General features: G+C 34.3%; 1 long non-coding RNA gene across 1 annotated transcript; it reads right to left on the bottom strand.

Annotated features, from left to right (window-relative positions):
- Positions 1-2,919: 2,919 nt before the first annotated feature.
- LOC144572981 (uncharacterized) lies at positions 2,920-7,574 on the bottom strand. The gene is made up of 3 exons (XR_013517855.1): positions 7,143-7,574; positions 4,449-4,557; positions 2,920-3,188 (listed from the first exon to the last, which is right to left on the bottom strand). It is a non-coding gene; the product is annotated as an uncharacterized LOC144572981 (long non-coding RNA).
- Between the last annotated feature and the right edge of the window lie 391 nt (positions 7,575-7,965).

Genomic DNA, 7,965 nt, shown 5'->3' with positions numbered 1-7,965 from the left:
TTAAACAATAACTTGGATTTTTTTTTAATCAAAATAAACAAACAAATTGCATAACTCTCATAATTCCAAACCCTAGTAAATTTCCAAAACCCTATTTCACAATTAAACTCAATTAATCAAACAAAAATGAAATTGAGCACATATATAGCAACTAGAAGCTCAAATTCAACTTTAAACCAAATAAAACCGAATCGAATCGAAACTTAGGGTTTTGAATAGAATCATGAGAGATGGAGAAATATACCAAATTAATTGCTTAATTGCGTAGAGGGCTTCGTTCTGATCTCGAATCTACGGACGGCTCGATCGATCACGCGATTTTCCTTCTCTCCCTTTCTCTCTTCCTTTCCCTTGCGTCACACCCACTCCCCTCTCTTTCTTTTCTGTTTCTCACGGTACACAATGGTACCGAATGGTACCATGAGGGAGGTTATGACAAGTTTTGGGTATTTTGCATATTAGCCCCTCTAAGTTTCTATTATTACAAAAGGTGTTTATCTTGCACATAAAACCTTCTATTCATTTTTAATACCTCTTAGACCTTCCAATTTGATTATTAATATATATATATTCACTCAATTATATATATAAAATTATAAAAACTTATATATATATATATATATATTTATATATGTATGTTTTATTTATAGAAATTTCTTTATGTAGTTTTAAATGCAAAATTTATCATTATACCATTATATATATTTTTTTTTTATAATATTTCTTATAGTGTTACAGTTATGTTTCATAAAAAAACCTAGCTCTCTGACGGGTTTAATAGAACCGTCACTATTGAACTTTTTATTGACTGTTTTATCTTATTAACAGTTAGTGTTGATTTAATAAATATGATTAGTAATAATACGTGATTAGACAATTAATATCAAAATTTGACTTTAATATTTGAAAATATTTGGTAATGGAAATTATATTAATTAGTAATATTTATGCAATAATTACTGTTATAACATTTATTGTTTAATCAAATGATTTTGACACATTAAATTACATGCATGTTGCATATATGACTCACATCTTCTATGCATGAACATAAAACATAAACTCTCGTTCCGTGAATTAATGAAGATGCACAAGAATATGTTGTTCGTGGGTCGATCAGAACCGTTTAAATTAAAAAGCACTACATATATTGTTTTGCATCCAAGTTTGATCAAAATTTGTTTTTATTTACCCATCCATCTAGTTGACAAAAAATTAAAGCATCGTATGGTCATAAACACTTTGTGTTGGATCGAAACTCATACATAATAAAACTTCTGAACTTTTATGTTGGTTACGTTCAATGTTCTCCCTTGATCATTTTAAAATAGATTTGGAATGATTTCATTACAGATCGACCGTTGATTTTCCGCGTGAAAATGAACGGTCCGATTCCAAACTTCCTTTTATGTTGATTTTATTTTCATTTTTTTTTGTAATTTTGATTCACTGACTGTTTTATTTCGGAACCGTCAGTGTTGATACTTTTACTGACTGTTTTTGTTTTAGACCCGTCAGTGTTGATATACTAATCTGACTATTTTTATTTCAGAACCGTCAGTGTTAAAGTCATATAATGACTGTTTTTATTTTGGAACCGTCAGTATTAATATCCTGTACTGACTGTTTAGTAAGCGAACCGTCGGTGTTGAATACAATACTGACGGCTTAAAAATTGAACGGTCAGAATTAAATACAAACTGCACAAATTTTCCCGTGACTATTTGCATCTTCTTTTAGAACATATCCCTCCCGCTCTGAAAATTTCATTTCCCCGTCAATTTGCGCCATTTCCCTTCCATTATGTCCAAAAATTTTCATTTCCCCCGCCCTCCTCTCTCTCTTTTTTGAAAACTCTCTCTTTCTCTCAGCTAAAAATAAAAACTGCGACCCTCCTCTCTTTTCTCCGATTCCCCTTTCCTTAAGCGGTGGTCAGCCCCACCTTCTATCTTTCAGCACTACCTCACTTCCTCTCTTCTCCCAGATCTAGATCTGATTCACTAAATCCGTAGCTGCTTCTCTCTCTCTATGGATTATAGTTAACCAAACAGATAAATCAAAATATAAAACACTTTCAGAGGATTGTCAGAAATGGAAATGGCTTTGGCGTTGGTGATAGGGGTGCGTGGCCTCCCGTCGGCGATGTGGTGGGGTTTTGCGAAGGTGGCCACCGGAGTCCGGAGACGACAGCCTGACGGCTGTGCTCTACAAGCCTCTCACCTGGGACGAAGGTGTTGTCTCCATTTTCCCCACTGCTCTCTCTAATTGGCGAGAACAATGGAATAGCAAGCAGTAAAATGACCCTGTTATTTTTTTGTTCAAATCGGATATGGAAAAATGGGAAAAGTTATTTGTGCTTGGTCTTAATTCAATTTTGAAGTGGAAGAAAGGGAAAGAAAAAGTTATAATCTTTATATACACGGATTCAATCAAATCTATCTTTTTTTTTTTTTTTACTATGAGAATTAATTTGTTTGATTTTCGCATTTGCTAGGCTGATGTCTGTTTTCCTGATGAAGATGTTACCACCCTCTCCCTAGGTGGCACCTGGTTTGTATTTTATTTTATTTCACTTTTAATTCGCTACAAATAGATCCTGTTTATTTTCCTCAAAAGCCAATTTGAGTTTGGTTTATAACTAAAGCAATTGTAATCTAGTGCATTTTCGAATGTTGATAATTATTGTCTTTCCAGAACGAAATTGTCAAATTTACAATATATCTCTAAATAAATTGGTTTTCATTTTTGAAAGTAACATAGTCTATTATTTGAAAGTGACATAATTATTGTCTTTTCAGTAGGTACCATTGTTGCTGTCACACCCCAAACCAGGAATTCTGGATTTAGGTGTGATCAACCTCGCCTCGTGCTTAATTAGTCATTAAGCACGCAAGGCTAATCATAAATAATAAATCAACAGCAGCGGAAGCAAAATAATATAAATGTCAAGCATCAGTCACATAGCAAATAAATAAACATACACATACATGACATATAATTCGATCCACCTCGGATCCAAATAACACCATCTATAGAAGGGGATACATGATCTATCGAGCCCGTATATATAACACAGGAAATACGGGACTCGTAAACCTAATCAAAAGCCTAACCCTAACTAGGTCAAGTGGTGTGGCCCTCGGGGACAGCTCCTGACATCTCCAACTGCGGACCGCCAGAACCTGTACCTAAAACCCACGAAACAACTTGTGGGTGAGCGACGAATCGCCCAGTATGTGACCCAGAATTATCCCCTCAGGGATCCTCTACGGTCAAAGCACTTTTATTATTTATAAAACAAACGCAATTGAAAATATGCACATGTGTGAACCTATAACAATATCTAATAGATTTTATAATAATTTTCAGGGATGCCATGATGCGATTATTCTATTATGCCAACATGCAAAATAAACCCAAAGTAAAATCAAAGTATAATATCGGATAGAAATCAAGTCGGAATCCAGTACACCTCGCACTGTGTGCCCAAATATAATAATAATAATAATAATATGGATAAAGTAATCACCCCGTGCCGTGCCAATAGGATCAAAAGATCCAAACAATATAATCCAAGGACTGTGATCAGAGTGCAATGATACACGATGCCTACTGACATCGAGCATTGCTCCACAAGATAGTAGCACACTAGCCGATGGTTATATCAAATCCAATGTGTCATCTCGCCTAACGATTCATCACCCAAACATATCCAATAGGAGAAATCATACAATGCATGTCGTAAAAAGTTAATCTCTTCCCTCATGAGCAGGAGAGAACTCTACCGTCCGGCCAGACCAATAGGATCAGGGGCTCGTCGACCCCGTGCATTAAGGCTCGTCGACCTTATGCACTTGCACATCATTCCTCAAGGCTTGCACTAGCCTTGGGAACTTCCGTTCTAGGCAAAGTAGCTCCTAATGTAGGGAAGGAAATAAATTCCCGAATCGTATCGTGCCACAGAACTCGAGATCGGAACTGCTCACGTCAAATAGTAAAATGATCGAAAAGGATATATAATCCAAGTTTATACATATAATATATTCCTAAAGCCATCCGAGAGTCAAGTGACGCTCGGCTCAGCGGCTGTCGGGCCGTCCCATGCCAAGTGACACCAAGACGGGACGAAGTCACTCGGCTCTGCTCAGCTCTCACCAATGCATGCATATGCACGTAATATAATAATATAGTCTTCTACGAGAAGAAGACAACTAATAACCTAATATTCTAATAAGGTATATATTTAATATTATTTAATTACTCTACTCTTAAAATACAGTAAATTCGGATTTTTCAGGGTTTATGCAATTCTACCTACAGTGCAGAAAGGAATAAACATGCTCTACAGTTTCAGTGCAACTACTTAAAAATAAAGTGCAGATGTCAGGTCAGATGGATCGACTGGTAAGAGTACGCCCACGAAAGAAAATAATTCAGATATCCCACACCTGTAGGGCTGGAGTCTCTGTCGCTAATAATCGGCGTGCTCCGCGTATGCTCCGAACTGCGGGTCAGTCGGATCGGCCCACGGGTCGGACTCGCACGGAGTTGACTGATCTGTGATCACGTAATTTAAACTAATTAAAATCTATGCTAATTTTATTCTAACCCTCGTCCCAATTAATGTACAAGTCGATTTCTCGATTACTTCGATTTTATAAAATTTATCGGTTCAGTCAGTCGGACTGATCCGATTAGGCATATATTAATTAATTAATTTCATGTCATCGAGCGTAGCATTAATCTTAATTTACAGGTTTGTCAACTATTGATCATTCACTTTGGTCTAGTTTAATCTAATTTAATCCTAGTCAAATTTATATTCTAACGAACTCCCGTAATTTTTTTTAAATGTGCTATACTTAGTTAATATATTCTACTATCTACTCTCTTTGATTTATTTTAATTCACTATAATTAATCCTGTCGTTCGAATTCGATATTCGAAACCTAAATTATAATTTAAATTCCTAATTGTAATATTACGATAAAATATGTTAATTTAATAGTTATTATATCAATTCGTATTAGTTACGTATTTTATTATATACGGTTGCATTTGGTTATTCAAAACTTTAGTTTAATTAAAGTTTTAGAAACGTACCCTTTTAAACTAATTTCACATGCCTCAGTTAAAAATACAATTAATTAAATAAAATAAGCCATAATAAAATTCACGATTTCGATTCAAGTTTGAAATTATTTATTCTAACAATTAGGTCTAATTTATATTTTAGTTGTATAATTCGTTTTATAAAATTAAAAACGAAACCCTTAATTGGTTTACGTGTTTCAAATTAATTTATTGCTAAGTCGCGTAATTCGTTATTTTTATAACTAATTAAATCTCTACGTTTACTTAGCCGTTTCGAATCTAAGTCCATAACAACTATTTTTCGTTGCTAATTAATTGTCCTTTATTAATTAGCAACGAATTTTTGTACAAGTTCGAACAAAAATGTTTAAAAGAACTATTTTAACTTTAAAAACTTTTTATGAAACTTTTATTTTAATTTAATGTGTTGGGTGTTTTAATTTGGTTTGTTCCATTCATTATTTAAAAGTTACATTTTATCAATATAATTACCATGACGGTTTATCCTAATTTTAATTAAATTTCTTAATGACCTAGATAGTTATATATTTACAAATAAGTAAGTAAGGTAAATTACATTACAAATTTAAGAATAGATATAGCAATCATATTTATTAACGAATATTTATGTCCTTAATATTATGGTAGTTGTATATACACATTTAATTTATAAAAACGCCTACTTTACTCAGTTACTAATTATTAAGCTAATTCCTTAGTTCTAAATTTTTAGATAAAAATTTAGTGTTATTGTAGATGTACGTATATTATTCGGCAAGTATTGTCTCAACTAATTTGTTAAGCTATATTAGTCATTCGAATATATTAGCATATAATCTTATTTAACATAATAATTTTAGGCAGTCTTAGAACTTTAATCAAAATATAATTAAGGTGTCATATGCGTCAAGTGATTTTAAGGTTTCATATTTTAGTTGATAAAAAGATTCAAGTGCTCACGAGCCGAGTGTGTTGATACTACTTAACACAATTCATATAGTGATATACTTATGTAATGATTCACATGATCTTAAAATTCTAATTTTTATCTCGCTGCGAAGTTAGAAGTGCCAATCTAGCTTATTAATCTATGATGCATCACTTGTTTACTTAAATGGCTAGTTGCTTAATTATAGGTTAGCTTGTATATTGTACATTTTGCATTATGTTATATGATAAGAACTATATTTAATAACTTGTTATAAAACATTTGATATTTTTATACAATTCATTAGGAAATCTTAATACATACCATATGCCTTTGAGTACATAGTGTGGAGATACATAATACATAGCTTATAACCGGTTTAAATAATGCCTATAGACGCACACGTGCAAATAACCAATTAATTATCCTTAGACGAGTTTCGTTATTTATATCTTAATCTAAGGTATATGATTGCCTTACTTATTATGTTTGTACTTATATATTGAACATACGTTAACCTATGGAAATTCCATTTTAACAATTCAAAGCCAATTTCAACGCTTTAATGGCCCGATTCAAAAATGCATTTCTTAAGGCCGAATTATAACTCAAAATTTTCAGATTTGCATAGAGGTCCGTATACTTAAGTTATTTATACATTTCAAGGGCTTTTACAATACACCCCTTAATATTATCAATAATTGTCAAGCCCCTCCCTCTTTTATTTTCCTTATGCATTACCAATATCACAACAAAGTCATCTAAAGAGGAATTGGGCAATTCGATCGAGTTGAGAACATCAACAACCCGTACTTCAATAATTAATCAATTCCACTCCTACGGTCTCTAAATAAATCGATCGATACAAGTCACACAAACTATCATCAATTCTATCGGGTCGGGAAAATCAACAACCCGCACCCGAAAATTAGCAAATTCACATCCTACGGTTATGCTTAACAAATCACTTCCTACAATTATGCTACGATATCAATTAAATTTGACCGAGTCGGAAAAATCAACAATCCGAACTCGACAATTAGTCAATTCAAGTGCTACGGTCTTTAATCGACTCATTAAGGCCCAAATCAAGAATTTAGAAGTTAATTTCAGAATTTACCCGAAAGAGAGAAGGTCGAAAGAAAGCGGCAATTTCCGAGGGTTTCGCCTCGCCTTGTGGCCACCAAAATTGAATCAACCACCACAGATTTAGCATCTCCAAACACCATATCAGCACCAAGAGACACCCGATTAGCACCCGCAAGCCACAGTGACAACCCCCAATTTCTAGGGTTTTCGGGTTCCCTCAAAATCAGAGGCAAAAAGTGAAAAAGAGAGAGAAATCAGCCGGGAGAGAGGTCCACGGGTTAGAGAGAGAAGGGAGGAAGGTTTTCGTGGTGGTGGCTCGGGTCAGCGAGAGAGGAGGTGGTGGCACGGAGGGCGGGGGAGGCAGAAAACGAGAGAGAGAGGCGGGTGGTGGTGGAGCTCACGGCAGGGAGAGAGGAGAGAGTGGGGTGGCCGGTTTGTGGGCTTCGCCAGCGACGGGAGAGGGGAGGGGGCGGAGAGGGGGGTGGGTTGGCGTAGAAGAGAGGAAGGGAGCAGGGGTCTCACGGGTAGGGAGGGAGAGAAGAGAAAGAGAGAAGGGAGAGAGTTGGGTATTAAATGGGACTGCTTTAAGATCCAGCAAAATCGAATGGCCTAAATAATTCAAAATATTATTCTTACTTCTTTTAATTGATTTTAAAGTGTATTTCTTTTATAATTTCAAATAGAAGTTCGTAATAATTTTACAATTAAATTTGTATGTATATTTTGAACGTTTAATCCTCAATTTAAGATTCGAATAATTCGATATCAAATAATATGTTCATACACACATATTTCTAATTAAATCTCTATAATTCCTTAACGAACGAGATTTGTAAATTTTACAATTTATTTGT

This window comes from Carex rostrata, chromosome 21 (genome assembly GCF_964058835.1).
Source record: "Carex rostrata chromosome 21, lpCarRost1.2, whole genome shotgun sequence".
Classification (NCBI taxonomy): Eukaryota; Viridiplantae; Streptophyta; class Magnoliopsida; order Poales; family Cyperaceae; genus Carex; species Carex rostrata.
This window is presented reverse-complemented; position numbering and strand designations above follow the sequence as displayed.